Source organism: Hesperophylax consimilis, chromosome 14, assembly GCF_061612785.1.
Source record: "Hesperophylax consimilis isolate HC1 chromosome 14, BYU_Hcon_1.0, whole genome shotgun sequence".
Classification (NCBI taxonomy): domain Eukaryota; kingdom Metazoa; phylum Arthropoda; class Insecta; order Trichoptera; family Limnephilidae; genus Hesperophylax; species Hesperophylax consimilis.
In genome coordinates, this window is record NC_142849.1 from 15585325 (window position 1) to 15604224 (window position 18900).

Consider the following 18900-nt stretch of genomic DNA (forward strand, 5'->3'; position numbering starts at 1 on the left):
TACATTCATGAATTTGTGTTATTTCACAATTTATTATTTTAAAATAACATGTTGTATACTTGTGGCACGTTCCAGAGTGGAAAATACTCTTAGTATCGCCCTGGTGTAAGACCACCATTCAGAATTGAAACATTGTTTGAAATGGCTTTAGCCGTGTTTGGTTACCAGTTCTGAATAGCCAGGTACTCCCCCAACTTCCTCTACCCCATCTCATTCCCCTCCCCACTACGTTCAGCCTCACATCATACCCCATTTGGGAATTAATGCCATAGTCTCACTGGCTCCAGACGGTTGTGAACAGTTGGGACTCTTGTTAGGTATTCACAAAAAATTTAAATATAAATATGACACTTAAATTCAAAGCAGATCATAGCTATTTTTTGGCTAAATTGAACCTTAGTTACAGACAAAACCGAAATAAGTATTTTTAATTAGCGCGGATCGAATATATTAATTTTATACTCCTGATAAAATCAGAAGTATAAAATTATAGTTCGAACAAACAGTTCCAATTTTCAAAATGACACTCACATTTAGAGCAAATCCTAGTTCTAGAGTTCGATGATCTGGAGTTACAGACACAACATATTTTACATTTTTTTTTAAATTATTCTGAACTGTCTTAATTTCCCTTTCTGTTTTTTTTCATATATTGACCGGTCGGTGGCCGAGTTGACATCGCGTTCTCAAGTCCTCCATCACAACACAAGCAACATTTTCAGCTTACTGTGGTGGCAGTAGGAGATTTTCAAATATTGTCAGGTTATTCGTAACACGGGAATGTTTGTCTTTCTTTTTTAATAAAAAAAAAATTGTAGACCGGAGCTGATTGATTAGCCGTTACATACAATGCGTCGAACCAAAAACTCAAATAAATAAATCTCCAATTTTTAGTGTTTTTTTTCCTCCCCAGTGTCTGCTCCCGAACAACTGATCCAGAGAGATTATATTTAAAAAAATTTCGATTATGAATGGTAGTCTTCCAAAAGGGCGATACTGAAGGTATCTTCCACTCTTATAGGTACATACACACATTCATTGTTCATGCACCAGGTAGGTACATCTCACCAGTATCTTCTCGGGGAACAACCTTCAAGTACCTATCCGTGTAGTGTAGCCTAATTAATTATTCATAACTTAACATTTACTTCCAAAGTTCGCGCAGGAGTAAAACCATATGTCGCCTCTAGAGACGATTTGCTCTGAGCCAATGCTTCTCAAACTATTTTATTAAAAAAATACAGCAAAAAATCAAAAACCCGATTTTCTTCATTTACCTAGAGCGTGAAAAGAAACTTCTAACAACAAACTGTTTTGCGACTGACAAATAGTTCTCGTCCCGTCAAATCCAACTTCTTCACGACTTAAAATACTTATTTCTAATTTGTATGATAATTCATCATTCAATTCTTGAGCTACTCAAATCAAATTCTTCGGTGCGACAAATTTAATAAAATTCTTTATTTTTATTGGAACAACTTTTTTTATATTTTTAATGTTAAACCCATCAATATCATACATCATTGACTAAACATGAAACAGAACAAGAAACAGAAAATAAAAATATAACGGTCTCAACTAATGTATGACGTATAATAATTAGGTACTAATTCTCGAGTGCACTGTGAAGGTGAGACCGTTATTTTTTTCTGTGTCTTTTTCTGTTTCGTTTATCTTCTTCTTCAATAAAATTCTTTATGAAATATTTCCCGACACTTTGAAGAGCATCAGAACCTACCAGTTTGAGAAGCATTGTTCTGGTAAACTTTTTAATAAAACTTCTTACTCCCTCATCATGAATTATTTTATTTAATTAAGAGTTTTGTCTACATCCGAATATGATCCTTGGGGGAATGTTTGAAAACAAAATATTTACTTAATTAAGTTACTGTGGTCAGGTCAAGCGGTTAATATACTAAATGAAAATTAACTTTTCCTAATACAATGTATAATAATATTATATTAAATAGATACCGACTTATGGCCAAATGGTTTAAATCAGAGGCGGCTCGTGACTGAAATTGCCAGCAGTGCATTTCACTTTTAAAATGTACTTAGTGTGTAATTTAGGTGAAGTATATTAATTAATGGGGGTACCTACGTTAATTCATTATATCTAGTAAGTTATATTTGTAAGCTGGTTGATTAAATAATAATCATCAGAGAGTAAAGGAAACGCAATTTAAAATATAGCGACACCGTTTGAATTCATTGCACACGAGTTCCAATGTGTGAATGTCGTAGTGCTAACATTGTACATTATTATTTCTAAGCGAATACATTCCAGACGCATTGGATTACGCGTGATCAAAGTGATGGAAAATTTACTTACCGTCAAGGCGCTTCGATAATGCACGGGGTGAGTTATATATCCGAACTGCTCTAACACGTGATTTGACGTTAAGAGTGTAATCTGTCTCGCTCATGTCACCGTTCCGGGTTTCGGCTAGGTCTGGCTGTTTTGATACCGCCCGATGCTTTTTCAGTACTTATTATTAGTTCTGTGCATATCTGGGTACGCACGGCCCGCTTGTTCTTGCGCGGGAGTCTGGTACTAGAAGATAACTCAAATAATGACCTGGCGGGAATTACGACTGAAGTATACTTTCGTACATCGATGGCTGGGGCACAGGTGTGGTTGTAGGTTGTTCTGTGAAGACTGAGGACAGGCAGTGCAATGCACAAATACACGTACCAAGGAACCGCCTATGGTTTAAAGCATCGGGTTTGCACTCAGGAGTCGTGGTTCAATTGCAAGCTAAATTATCTATCACGACGCCTAAAAATCAAATTGCAGCTTTCAAGGGTGCGAAATTTTGAAGAATATCATCTGTCCTATTTATTTTTCTACAAGCTCAACTTCTGAAGTTTTTTTTCGTATATTTTTCCTTAAAAGCTTTCTTACAGTTCACCAGTATATTCAAAACGAACTTCAGATTGTTTAGGTCATTGATTTAACGACACTTTTCAGAAAATAACTTTACGGGTTAATAACATAATTTATCGTGCAAGCGCGCGTCAAAAAATAACGTGTTCATATACGTCCCCAAATCTTAACAGTTTCCGCGCCATTAGGGGCATAGAATGTGTGCAACGGAAGCCATTGGAAATATTCGAATGTACGAGAAATGTTCTGATTGATTTTTATCAACCCTGTTTGCACCATTGAATACCTATTTGGATGTATACAACGCTTTCTATAATGATATATTGATAAAGTAATGAAGCGTTACGAAGGAAATATTGGCTGATATTGGAATCGGATATCTATTTTAAGTATCTAGTTCTAGTATCTCCGTACATTTTTCATTTCAGAACAAAGTTTTCTTGTGAGTTTTAAAGGGTAGACGGCATGAATAAGCTTTAACCTCTTAAACGTCTGCATATCCATATGGATACCTTTAAAATACATTTTCTATGAATATAACTAGTCATTTTGGGGAAACTGTATGTGGTAGAGTATTCACTGTTCTTAGGGAAAAACGGAAAAAAATAAGCTTTTAAACCTCTTAAACGCAAAAGTATCCATATGGATACCTTTAAAAAACAATTTCTCTGAATATAACTAGTTTGGGGAAACTACATATGGTAGAGTATACACTATTCTTAGTATACAGTGTATAGAGTACACACTGTTCTTAGGGGGAGACGGAATTAATAAGCGTTAACCTCTTAAACGCCTGCGTATCCATATGGATACCTTTAAAAGGCATTTTCTATGAATATAACTAGTTATTTTGGGGAAACTACATGTGGTAGAGTATACGCTGTTCTTAAAAATAAGCTTTTACCTCTTAAACACAAACGTATCCATATGGATACCTTTAAAAAACCATTTCCTGAAACTATATTTGGTAGAGCAAACACTGTCTATATAAATATTTAAACACATTATCTGATAAGACGGCACGATGTACAAATCAACTAAGTTATTAATAAATAGAATGTGAATGGATCTGCAGAGTCCACCCAAAATAAAGTGTCATTTTACTGTTTTTTTTTTAATAAATTAACTAGGTCAAGTGAGGTACCGTTTATTTGGTTTTCATTAGTGCTGATTCCAATGAGACCACTTCCCAAGGCAATGTAGTATAATTTTTTTGTGATATAAGATAGGTTTTTAGTATAGAAACTTCTTGTACCTCGACTTCTTTGACTAATTAATGTTACATTTCGTAATAAAAGACGAAAAACCGTTCTGAAAATGTTTATTCTGTTCAACTATTAGTTTTCAATAGCCAGAAGAGTACTGCTAACCACTGTACAACATTACCGAAAAAGTTAACAAGAACACAACATAAAATAGAACGATTAATATTCAAATTCTTTGATGGGAATTGTTCAAGTGAAAATCTAATAAAGTATTTTCTGGTACAATACTTTTCCAAGTGATTTTCTACGAAAATTCGTGTATTTTATTCTGCGAATATTTCTTTACAAAACTTGTGTTTTATTTCTATTAAATATGTACATTTTTACTTATAAAACTTTGCAAGTTGGAGGTTAAATAAACATTTCAAATATCACCGATACCAGGGAAAATGCTCCAAGGCTATGTTAGGGGCAACGCTCAACATGGCAATATGCCACTGGTCCACAGGGGCTCAATTGCATACTAACTTTAAAACAAACACCAGTTTTCACAAAAGTTTTATTATCCTTGTCTCACCTCCACTGTCCGATTTTTTTAATGGAAAAGGGGAAGCCCAACATTGCTTAGCACCCTGAAACTGATGCATTTATTAAGCCTTTACAAATAATAACTCAAAAGAAAATTTTCATTATGAGACATACTATTGATTAGTAACAATAATATCTGTTATTTGTTATTCTGTGTTTGAACCAATAAATCGCTGCACAAAATTAATAACACGTTGATTTTAGCAATTTTCAAACTTCTGATTCAATATTTATACTGCTTCTTGTAACGTACACTTGCGGTGCTTCCGGGAGATATAATCTGAATGTGATAATTATTCAATTCGCGAGAAGCACCGACCAAAAGCATTCTATAAAGCTGCAAGTTGCAACTGATTGAGCAATTCCCTCAGATCAGATCGTGCGAGGAGGGTCTGATCCGCACTCTGAAGAGTTCATATCTCCCAAAGATAAAATATTCAAAAGCTGTGCGGTTCCCACACGATCGACCTGCAGCTCGCTTGTAATCTGGAAAGCTTTATTAGAGACCGAGTGCCTTAATAGAGCTTTAATGACAGTCATCAGTGCCGACTCTGGAGAATCTCTTGTCTTTTTCCTCTACGATCGGGGGCGTTTCAATAAAACGTTTGTAATTTTGAGTTGAGCACACATTTTGATGTTCAGTTGGCACGTTTTTTAAAATGTAGAGAATTTTTATGGTTTTATTAATCATATGTTTTACGAACCTCCAATATGTGTTGTTTAGTTTCATCTTCAAACCATTTCGAGTGTATAATTTTTTCTTTGAATTTGAATGACGAAACAATTTAAAAAGTGTGACTGAACCTTACGAACGTATCGGTATTTACAGTAGACTTACGTGAGAACAATCCAGTTATAAAAACTCAGTCAATACACACAAATATATACATACAATTACAAAAATCTTCTCAGAAAAAGAATACATTCATTTGCATACATCTAAATGTAAAGTAAATAATAAAAAAAACAATCAAATAAAAATACTAAATTTGAATTTTACTTAAATCTCATTCAAATAACAAATAATATAATGAGGCAAGAGACACAAACAGAGACGCAAGAGATACAAATATAGACACAGGAGACACAAATGGAGACACAAGTCATTTATAATATAAATGTCGCAACATATTTTTAGCGACAGCATACTTTTTTCTGAATTCGTATAAATTATCGATGAAAATGTCTACTTCAGCACACTTATTATGCAGTCAACACATTTGGGTCAGAGGGCTAAAATAGGCGATCTATAACAATGTGAATTGGGAACATTTATTTCAATAATGCTTAGACATAATGTAGTATCAAGATGGTCGTGAATTATTTCATGTAAACATATTAGATCAGTCAATTGCCTTCTAATTTTAAATGTATTAATCTTGAAGTAATAACGTACGTCGTATGATCTAAGTTGATCATGTAGACGACATTTGAATGATAACAGTCCATTATTTTTAACCGATTCTTAAATGATTTCAAATTTGGAGTAATGTTAGTGATACCGTTTTACATAAAACCAATTAAAATTTAGGCTTTAACGAATAGGAATTCAATTCACCTGAAAATGGTACCTGTTACTAGTTGAATGTTAGGTGTATTGTCCTTCGAAACTGTAAAAATGTTTTGGGGTGTGTCTTTGGGGTATGATTATACCCCAAAGACAAGGGTTTCCAATAAGAGGTGTTATTTTGATATTTAATCGTAAAAGATTGATGATTTTGTTGCTTGTGTGGCACATAGCGCCGTTTTATTGAAAGTAAATACCATCATATTCCGGCCATAAAAAATCATTAATCATCTCTCGATAGCGCAATCCATTCACCGTAACTGTTGCTCCAGCCTCATTTTCGAAAAAGTAAGGTCCAATGACTCCGCCGGACTATAAACCGCACCAAACAGTCACACGTTGAGGATAAAGAAGCTTTTCGACAATAACTCTTGCTTACTTTTCCGAGCCCCAGATGCGACAATTCTGCTTGTTGACGAAGGACGAAAGACTTGGCCTCATCACTCAAGATGATTTGCATTTGATTCACTCAAGTGAATTTTAATAATTTCAATGCGTTGTTAAAGCATGTATCGTTCCATTTTTATTAATGGCGTAGTTTTTACTTGTCAAATGTCAAAAAATGACAGCTTCAAAATAACATCTACTGAAATAGCGGGCTATTCAAAATAACACCTCTTATTGGAAAACCCTGTATTATTTATAAGTAAAATGATTCCATGAACTATTCTTTCGCTAACGTACACCAAAATTATAAGGTTAATTGGTGTTCCATAAATATACGGATTAATAAATTTAAGAATCATTCAATAATAATGTAGGTACTTCCAGATAACCTTTCGTTTTTCTCAGCATCACCCACGTCTGAACTATTCTGTTAATTAGATTTCTATTCATGTACGTATTAATTAACTTGTATCCGAATATGCTGAATAGTTTGAAACTCTTGTAATACACAAAACAACAATAAACATTATTCCTGCTTGTTGTTGACTGCGAATAACTGTTTAACGTTTAACTTTAATGGCAACGCATTTATCCAGGCTAATTAATCTCGCGAGCACTTTAGGGGAAGACAAACATTCGTTGTATTTTATCATCTTGCAACAGCCGACAAGTTTATTCTACCGACGAGCACGAACCCTCTGCTAAATTTAAGTTGAGTATAAGTCAAGTAACATAAGTTGGAGCAGAGAATAACGAGCAACTAGAATCCAAGTTTCCACTCTCCCACAGGTTGATTCGCCCGTGAAGTTCGTATGAAGTTCGTATCGTGTTTTAACAGACGTTAATTTGATTTTTTTTATTCTTCTTACAAATAATAAGCACTTTGAAACAATAAACATGCCGTTGAAGGGTGAATGCAATTCACGTCAGTTCAGACATACTAAATTACTTCGAATAAAATAAGTTTGTTTTTAATATCACTTTTTTGTATATATTTTTAATATGTAAAACCAACCGGTTTAGATTCACCCTGTACATCAGGGTTATAAAAACATATTAAATCAATAACAGAGTTACAGTGTATTTATAGGTAAAATAGAAGAGGGAAAGAGAACATCAATTTTTTTGGAAGTGGCGCGAGGGCGGTAGGGGAGAGAGAGGGGTAAAAATACGTGGTGGGGAATTGTTTATTTGGTAAATTGGTTTTATTTTTTATTTCCAGAGCTTCTAGATTGTTCAAAAGTAAACCTTGCCCATTTCTAAGCAGCACATCTATACCCGAGTACTGTCTCGCCTTAATCACTCGCCCGCTATCATACCGAGTACTGACTGCACTGATCACATCAGTCGAGCACTCGGCCGAATGCGCTATCTGCCGAGAACTCGGTAGATGTAATTCAGGCATCACGCACGGTTTGTACACAGATGGCCAGCGTAGAGGTGGGTCCTGTGAGTACTTTTCGTTACTGGGTACAGTGCGTACAGGTACATAAAATACCGGTTACAAAATACTCAAAAGTATTTTATACCGACCTGAGGATGAATGAATAATTAGTAATTTGTAAAATTTACTCATATACTCTCTGCCCACAACGATTCCCCATAAATTTTCTACCTAAAATTGATTACCAATTACCAATATTTATTTGAATCCATGGGAGTGGGGGTTGTTAGAGAACTTCTGTGAAATAAATTCAATATGTCATTCCCCACAGTAATATTTCAAATCCACGGGGGGGGGGGGTGGCTACGAAATTTCCTACCTATCAAAAGTACCTATTTAAAATACCTGTAAGTAATAAATACTTAGTCCCAGTATAAAGAACTGAGTATTTTGGAACCAGGCGAGTGGCGGAGACGTGGCGCGGACGATGCCTCCTCCGTGAACTTTATTTTAATTTACGCCGTAAAAGTCTACGGACAAGTCATGCGTCTACTATAGACATAATTAACAGAAAACTTTGTTTTTATTATTTATGCTGTTAAACTACAATAGTTGACGGCCTCCGTAGTCGAGGAATAAAGCTCTCAACTAGCAAACTGGAGGTCGCGGGCTTAATTCGGGACGTGCGCAGTAACATTGTATTTGATTAATTTGTGTTATTTCTCAAATTACTTATTTGAAGTAATATATATAGTAAATTTGCGGTATGTTCCAGAGTGGATGATACTCTTGGTGTAAGACCACCATTCAGAAACGAAACGTCGCTTGAAATGGTTTTTGCCGTATTTGGTGACCTTTAACTACTTTGGTGAAGAAATATTTCAGATCTAATTTCACATTGAATATTTTAGTTGAGTTCGATTTGGGATAACGGCCACACGAGGAGCTAGATGCCAAATGTCAATTATTTAGTGGGATTCCCCGCAGACGAACGAGGCATAGATTTACAGTATCAATATCGGAAGGCGCTGAAAAATCGTTGATCGTATCTTAGTATCTTTCCAACTGTAATTTCATGTAAATTTCCATAATACTTATTTAATACAAAAATTATATTCAACTCTATAAATTATTTAATATTTATCCCATTAATAAAGTTCAACTTGTTTACGCTAACAGAATATTTGAATGAAAACTTTGCACGATAAAAGATTATATGAAAGTGGTTATTTGTTTTTCAAAATTTTAATGTAAAATATTGCATTTCTATTTATTGAGGGTTGAGTATTTTCATATTGAGTTTTCACGAAATAACCTGAAAATAATTGTACGCATAAATTTAGTTTATAGTATTAAAAATGCCTAAATCAGCAGAAGCTTCTTTACCGTGCTTAAAAGATGTTACGTTATATTGTTTTAGGAGTGAAAAAAAATGTTTTTCGAAGGACCTTGAATTTACTGTAATTACCATTGCACATGAGACATTAATATGTTGAATGACTCACCATTAGGAACATTGTCACTCGTTTCATCCTGTTTGTTCTTCGTAACACGTAACTGTTTGCACGATATTGGCGCGTATGTAAAGATGTAATAAAATAAGCGTAGATGTAATCTAGCGTGGATGCGGTTTTTTTATTGTGAGCTATGTGGACTATTGTAACAGACTGATTTCAAAGTGCACAGACAGGTGTAGGAATCGAAGTGGGTAGGACAAAGGAACAACAATACCACCTCAAATGTGTGTGCATTAGATGTATGTGTAAATTAATGCGTATTGGCGTAACCAACCATGTTGTACTTTGACGACTTTTCCATATGAAACCACTAAAAAGTAACTTATAAAAAAATGTGGATTGAAAGGTTTTACCAAAACGTAGCCGATATGTTAAAATAAATTTTCAGAGTTACTCAAAGCTTCAAGCGTAACTGATAATATATATATTTTTTAATTAGCCATGATAGTATTAAAAAAATCACTTCATACGTTTTACCAACGTTTGTTACGATGTGTAATCGCAGAAAATACAATACTGTAAAGTGTGAATAGATACGCAGAGTTGGGATAATCCATTCCCTGTCTTTACCAAAGTAATTAAAACTCACCTTGAAATTCTTCCGCGTTCCTTATTTATAGAATCAATTAGCAAACTTATGTGTTCCTGGTGTAGAATACTTTAAAAGTGCCACTACAGACCTCCATTATTAAATTATAATTTTTTCAAATGTGAAAACCGCATAAGAGTACCAACTTCTCACTACAGTCCGGACCAAGTGAGACTGTGGCATCCCCAATTATTTGGGTATGCATATGAAGGGAGTGGCGAGCGGAAAGAGATGAGACAGAGGAAGGTGCTGAAGTACCGGGCTATTCAGATCTGGCATATTTGGCTGGGACGCCCGGCCCCTGCAAGGCGAGGATCCTGGGTTCAAATCCCAGATGCGACCGTAAATTTTTCTATTTCAGATTTTCGTTTAAGTATCGCTAATATCGTCTTCAATAATTAAATACTAACCAATTACACGGAGGTCGTCAATTTCAGAACCACAAATTTTATTTTTGAATAGGGCTAGTCTTGTACAATAGCAAACCTTGTACACATCTCAAGTACGCTCAAAAATTGAATTTGGGAGCCACCTCTGGGCTGGAGCTTCATAATACTTGATTAATCTACTTGACTCTGTGCAAAGAGGAGCAATCCGTCTGATTGACAATCCGTTGTAAACAGACCAATCGCCATCTTTAATGCACAGACGCAATCTAGGCACGCTGAGTCTGATCTACAGGTATTTTAAATGAACCTGGTCTAAGGTGATTGCAGCATTGAGCTCGGCTGAGAACGGGTTGTTTCTTTGACTCGTTTTTATATAAGTCGGCTCGTATGTGGAGCAAACTACCGACATCTGTTTTTCCTCCTTCATATAATACGGGCCTCTTCAAGACCCGCACTAATAAATTCTTTCATACAACCTTAACCCGCCTCACAACGCTGCCCAACCGGGTAGTGCCATAGTTCCCCAGTCTTTATACTATACAGACAGAGGCGCTCTTATAAGATGTCACATTAAAAAAATGCACTAATTGAAAAAATATGTATTATTGTAGGTATTTTATTTATTTAAAAAAAAAACAGTTTTTTAACATAAAAAACGTACTCTGCACATCTCACTAGGGCATTCCTGTATCAAGATGTGCAGCTTTACAATTAAGTATATCATTTAAAACAATACATATATGTAAACTTAATATAATAATAACATTAAATTTAAACCTAAAAAAGAAAAGTTTATGACACGGTCGTTTCGTGACCGGTAGACAAAAATAAACTAAATTTAATAACAAATGTACGAAAAATAAAAACAAAAATGTCAACAAAAGAAGCATTGGTAAGTAAGTTGACAACAATAATATTCTTCTGAACTAAAGTACAAGGTAGCTGTGTTGGCACAATCAGACACAAGCATAGGGTAGCCATACTAACAATTACAACATGGATAGTATGAATAATAAATTATAAGAAAAAATTAAATAACTAAATAAAAATAGGTAAATAACAACCGATAGGTAAGTAAATAATATTAATAATAATAAAAGAATTTGGCATTCTCAGACTATAAAAATATTACCATTCGTTATTTCGGCTACTGGCATTATACCTAGCTCTCTCATTAAAAATTTAGGCGTATTAGATCTATCAAAAAATTTATATATAAAGATGCAAAAGTCGGTCATTTTGAATACATGTAGGATAACGAAAGATTTTTTAAATATTTATGTTGAGGGATCAGTAGGATTTATAGGCCCTGTTAGAAGTACTACCGAGCCGAACCCTCTGATATGAAAATATCTGGAATCGGTGAATTTTTTTTTCCCATTTGATCTCTGGTGAGTTGACGTGTTGTTGTTCTTGTATTGTTTTGTATTTATTTTACATATATAATGCACTTACATAGTGTTGATTGACTAGCTGATCATTTGTGGAAAAGTGAGTGGAAGGGTTTAGTTTTTCCTATGGGGAAGATTTAACCCGGACAACAAAATCGGAAGCATAAAAATAAAAAGTAAGTAAGTAAATAAATAAAGTAAGTATTAAACAACAAATTTTTTTAATTCTATAACACACCAAGTTATTTATTTTTTGGCTTGTTAGGTACAAATATATTTAACCACTCGAGTGATTTTCGGTATATTATGCTGAGTTTGCAAAAGGTCTCGAGTGATCGCTCGCCATAATATGCCATTTTTTACTCGCCGAATTCGCTCATTTACAATTTCTTATATATTTTTTATAAATCCTAAAAATATAGGATGAACGGTAAAATAAAGGTGAATTCATTGGCTATATAGCACTTCTATCATTTTATATGTTTCCATATTACAATTCAGAGGTACGATTTTTTTAAATAAGGGTGAGAAATTTCCAACATGAACGCCAATCACTCAACTCATATTCCAGTTGTTGACGCGATCACTCAAGGGGTTAATTATCTACCCAATGAAATCTTGATCCAAACCTTTGCCTCTAATGCTACGAGCAGATTGTAAAACAGAGCGTTGTATAAAATTAATTAGTCCGTTAAATTTATTGATACGATTAAAAACACCGTAATTTTAATGAAAATTATTTAGTCCCCCTTCGCACTTTATTACGTGGCCATCAAACAGTTTATTGCCGACGAAAGGACTGTCCGTTTTAGGGTTATAATTAGGCACTCAAACATGATCAGGAAATGAATTGATCTCTCAAGACTATAAAGTTATAGCATTTCCTGTAAATTAAAGATACCTACTACGAAAAGTGGAATTGATACTAACAATTAAATTTACTGTCGTACTAAACATTCAAATAATTTCGTTTTAAACGATGTTCTATGCGGTGTGAAGTCGAGCATTACAATAGTAGCTGAATTAAGTATAAAATATATATTTATATTATACTTACTTCTGCTTATTTATTAATGCTCTACCTCACACACATATATATAATTAATTACAGACGAAAAAAACACTCCCGATTTTTCGAGATGCCAAAAAACATTAACAGGTTAATTATAATTGTGGGATTTAAATTTAATTAATAAGAAATAATTAATTACAATGAATAGAACGATTCCATGATAACTCTTCAAAATGACAATTCAACACACCTACAAAAAGTGTTATAAAGCTATCAAAAGTGATGAAAGAAAGATAGGAATGGGGCAGAGGATCTTCAGGAAGAACTTGGCTATTCAGAACTATTCACCAAACACGGCATAAGCCATTCCAAGCAAATTTTTCATTCTAAATGGTTGTCTTACACCAGGACGATACGGAGAGTATCTTCCACTAAGTAACATGCCACAAATAAACTATATATTATTCCAAATGAGAAAATTGCGAAATTACACGAATTCATCAAACAAAATTTACTAGCGCATGCCGATATAACCTTGGACATTCCTCCATGACTATTTACATACTACCTTAGATGAACGCTCGGTTTCTCTAAACTAAGTCCAGTGGACATACTTTAGTAAGCCGTACATATAGCTATTATATTCGTGCACACATCTTCTTTGAATGGTCATCATTTTCATGAGCGGTGCTACATTTTTTGTTCGATTAGTATGAATATAACGTGTCTTGTATTTTATAATGTCATTGGATAAATAATAATAATAATATTTGGCTAATTTATATAGCAGTGTACAAACACATTTATTAAATAATAAATACAGCTTTCTTACAACTAGGATTCATAATAACTAGTGACCTACATCTAAGACTTATTTCTCTTTTATTGTACGAATCAATCATCGTACAAATGAAGGTATATTTATCAAAAACTAAGCATGGAATTTTTTCCTCAACAATTCAACTGTTGACTGTGGAACTTCGGTGACAGTCAGAAAAAACATAATTTATTTCAATATCATAAATAAGCTACACACATCGAATAAAAATTCGTTCCAGACTAATATTTAGCGCAAGCGATTCTGAACTTTTCCTTCATACAATTGCTTTATACATGGCTTAATAACTTTCAATAGGTAAATTTCATCTTTTGAAAGCAATGATCCCGTGATTTTTCACAGGTGTGTACAGGTAATATCATAATGTTCAAATATTATTATGAAAGCATAATATAGTAAGTCATTCAAATTATTAATTATTATAACAATTTTTTTTTTTATATTTTTGAAACAATTTAATTAATTAATTAATTAATTAAAAATTTAATCACGGTAAGATTGTAACATTATTGCTTTGCAACTGGGGATGTTCAATTTATTACCGGTCAATAAAGTATATATGTCCGTCATAAAACAGGTAACTAAAGAAATATACGTTTCATGAATATGATTTTTTATTTGGGTTCTGGTTCTGGTTCTGATACTGAGCCTTTGCTCTTTTAAAAAATAATGATTTATTTATATTATACCAGAGGCGTGCTATTAAAATCTTAATTAATACGTTTCGCTCCTTCAATACATTATTTTGCATCGGTTTTACTTAATTTCCTACAATATTGATATGATCAGTTCACAAAAAAAAATGATTGTAAAAACCATACAATTTTCAAATTTTTTAAAATACTGACATTACAAACTTCATATTTGTGATTTTAAGATGGTTTTAATATACCACATAGGGGGTTTTAGGTTACGCGCTAGTAAATGAAAGAAGAATTTATTTATTAACGGACCAAGCCCAAACAACACCTAACATTTTGCATGTAGTTGATACAAAGAGAAATGTTACAATAAAATATGCTATGACTAAAAAAGGGCACAAAAACAATAGAGATAATGTTAAGTCAAGACAGGAACAAGGTTTTTATATCAAGAGTCTGGATAATAGAATATCAGCGAGCCGATGTACACAGGATGTAACAACACGTACCCGAAGGATTTTAATCAGCAATTCCTTAGCATATTTGAAGCAAATATGTAGATGTCATTTTGCTGTCCGATGATTTATTTTTTCACATTGCTGTACGTCGCGACGGATCACGTGATACGCGCTCTGTTTCTTATTTTACCGTGCTGCTGGAACGAGACGGAGTGAGTTTTACACGATCATGTAAGCTGTACCTAACTACCCAGTGGCGAGGTGTGATGGAAAAATGTTTTTTTGTTGTTTTGTTTCTAATTGGAAAAAAAATATCATCGAGCAGCAAAACTACATTTACGTTTTTTACTTTAGATATGCTCAGAAATTGCGGGATGAAATCCTTTGGTTATATCCTGTTACATTCGTATATTACATATCGGATGGAATGATAAAAGGAGTCCATACCAAGACAGTTTAGTCCATTTCATATTCTGCCTACCACTGCAAGGAATTTATAATAAAGGAAATATTTTTATTCTTTATGGGATGTGTGGGATTGCACTCACCTCCCTACATCCTGGAATAAAGAATTTATTAATATTATTTATTATTTATGATATGTGCAGTTATGAATTCAGCTAATAAGTACATTACAAGTATGAATACAAAAAAGCACTTACTTTACTTCATCTCTGCCTATCCCTGCAATAACACGTGATAATGATTAATTTACGTTCAAATTACTGGTGTTCTAAATTCCAGATGACTGTTTTATAAAAAAATCTAAAGAAGCTCCATTCTCGTTCTTGAATGGCAATAAATTAGTCCATTTCTCGCATGTCTAAAATATGCTTACTCGCAGAAAACCGCACTGGTACGCGGTCGTTAAAAGTTTACGATGACCCCCTCTCCAACATATCTTTACTCACTGCTAGCCAGTGCATACAGAATAAACGTTTTAGTTTCTCCATTGAAATAGTTTTAAACTGCTAGTTTTAACATAGAAATTCTTTTGCAAACCAATTAATATAATAACAAAACGTGTAAACTTTCTAAAGCTTCCACACAAAATTATACACCACAAATTTTATTCCAAATTAACACCACGAAGAAAATCAACAAAAAGAATAATACATTTAATTTATGAAAGCCTACCACACTAATGCAGGATATTTTTCTCCTTTACCGCGAACATTAAAAAATTATAACGCCATACACACTCTAATAAATAATGATTAATGATCCGTTTGAACGCTATAAAAAAGTTCTGCCATTATTAACCGTATTATTGCTACAGCTCTAATACGGAATCACAATTGTTTACTCCCGTTCGTTGTACACAGAATTTGGGTGATGATTATAAGAATGTTGTTGACATATTTAACGCATCAATCACTAAATATAAATAGGACTTATATAGCACAACAACAAATCTAATTAAACAAACTTCCCTAGTATAGCTCTGCTTCGATTTATTTAATTTGTTTATTATACTATTCCTAATCTACTATTTTTTAAACATCAACGATGTAAATATATCATAAACAATAATTGCATGTCTCAGTTAACCCCTCCAGCGTTGTAGGGTCATATATGACCGGGCGTCCATATTTTATAAGAGTATTTTTATCGTTTTTTCTGTTAAGCCGAAATACATAGATAATATTTGAAGTTAGAAAGAAAAATAATAATAATTCTTTCTACTTAACCTTAAATATTTATACTGGATGCCATTAATAAAATCCTAAAAATAGACAAAACGAATAATTCGTTTTTCGCGTCAATATCGTAACAATCGGTTCAGCTTTATTTTTTATTATATGAACGAGTTAAAAGTGAAGTCACATTTTTTTTTAAATTCCCCAAACAAAACGAATGTCTTTTCGAAATATTGAAATCTCTCATTTTTTCTAAGATTGGAGTAAAAAGTTAATTAAAAATGTGGCTAGCGTCTTTGTCAACATTTTTCACGTTTCATATTAGAATTTTCTTTTGTAGAAAAAGTAATGTTTATTTTAAATGCGTACACCGGAAATATAATTTTATCTAGTTTCTAAATCAGTATTTGTTTTTACGGAAATTTACAAAATATGATGTATATAGCACATTTTAAATACACAGAAAACACTAGAAACTGAACAAAGTATTGAAGGGTTAAATAAAAATATGAGAATATTTAAAACATTGTTTTTAGTAACAATTATTGTGGCATATGGTTGAACAATGACATCAGAAAGCATAAAATAAATACAATTATTTAGGGTTATTAAACTAAGAGATACAAGTCATACAAAGCATATAAGAAGATTTAGGTTAAATAAATATTGTTTGATAATATATGATAGCATAGCATTCTTGTACCTACCTTCCGTGCATTTAAATAGATCCATCACATCCGCGTTTCTATTACTAATCATATCAAGCTGATAATGTGGTGAAGCCTTTTATTTAGAAAGCAATATCATGTTCCAATCAGTATGTCATCAGCACAGGTTACAATTATAAATTTGGTGTACTTTTGTTTTCTAATTTTACCCATTTAACTTATGTTTCATTTACTTCGCTACAACTTTAGTAATATACTATTGTTTAATTTAATACAATTTATATAATTCCTTTTTAAACAATCATGTGAATATTTTTGGGCATTATGTCATTTTGTTTTCTTACTAAAATAAAATAGATAAAAAATATATTTCAATGGATAGTTGTTATACTTCAGCTAAGCAATTATTGTATGAGAATGAGACACGTATCGGGTAATTAAGGTATCAATAATCTATACTATAATGTTTACTTTATGTCGTAATAACTAGAATATTCTAGAAGCTTTTGTGAACGTTCAAAAGGATCTAAATTATTTTTTATTTTAAACCCTTATTAGTCCCTCAACAATAGCTGTACATTTTGACAGGAAAACGAAATTCGTTATTTTAATCTTAATTTTTGTAAGGGTCGTACTGGTAAAATACGAATTTTAATAGGGTTTAACATTTCAACACCAGCTTACGACAGAAGAGCCCTTAACCTCTGTAATGTCAACCTCCCGCGACCTTTTACTCCTTAATGTGCCAAATCGCCCATCACCCGCCATAAGCCGACTGACACTATTTTATTAATAACTCAAACGTTTTTGCAAATTGATGTTTTTGTAAATAGGGAATTCTCTTCACACCAAAAAATCACTTATTATTAATTATTCACATGTAGAAACACTTCAGACACAAGAATACATAGTTTTTATAATTTTCAAAAATCATTCATTAAAGTTATAACGACTTTAAAAACAGGCGCGAACGAAATATTTCAATGCAGCTAAAAACGCCCGGTGATTGATCAAGCGTTCAAGGGCGAACGATGACGTCACTGTTGACCGGCCCGAGTAGATCCTGCAAACCGATGGCGGCGGCAGCGGCAAAGGTGTGACGTAGCACTTGTGACGTAGCGGTCAAAATGGCGCATGACCGTTTTCAGAGCCGAAATAGCACGCAATTTTTAAAACAACTACAAATAATTGAAAATGCATTTAAAAAAAAAAAGAAAAAAAAGAGGCACATAATAAAATAATTATCTTTATTGAAATAAATTATTTACAAAATGCACGAGAATTCCCTATTGTACATAAGTTTTTTTTTTATATATTAAAAAAAATGTATACTTCTTCTTTATGTATTTTCCCCAGGAAAGCTATTTATATTTAGAGAAAAGTTTTCCTCTCTAGTAATATAAAAATATATATTACAAAGAAATATGAATATATTCTTAGGTTTTATTATATTTTATAAAAAGCGATAAAAGTGATTAAAAAATAAATTGCATTAGAGTATGTCGTTAGTATATACAGTTCAATGGCTTTGAAATTAGAAAATATTTTTCACTTTCACAAAAATATAAAATTTTAAAGTTAAAATGAACATATTTTCACTCGTCGAAACGCCAGTCTAGAATAAAATAAATGTAAATTATTTCTTTGAATTTATGTTACAAAGTTCAATAAAACGTGGGATATTTACGGTGAACTGCTAGCGAATCCGCGGTGGCATACTACGGGTACAAACGTCAAAA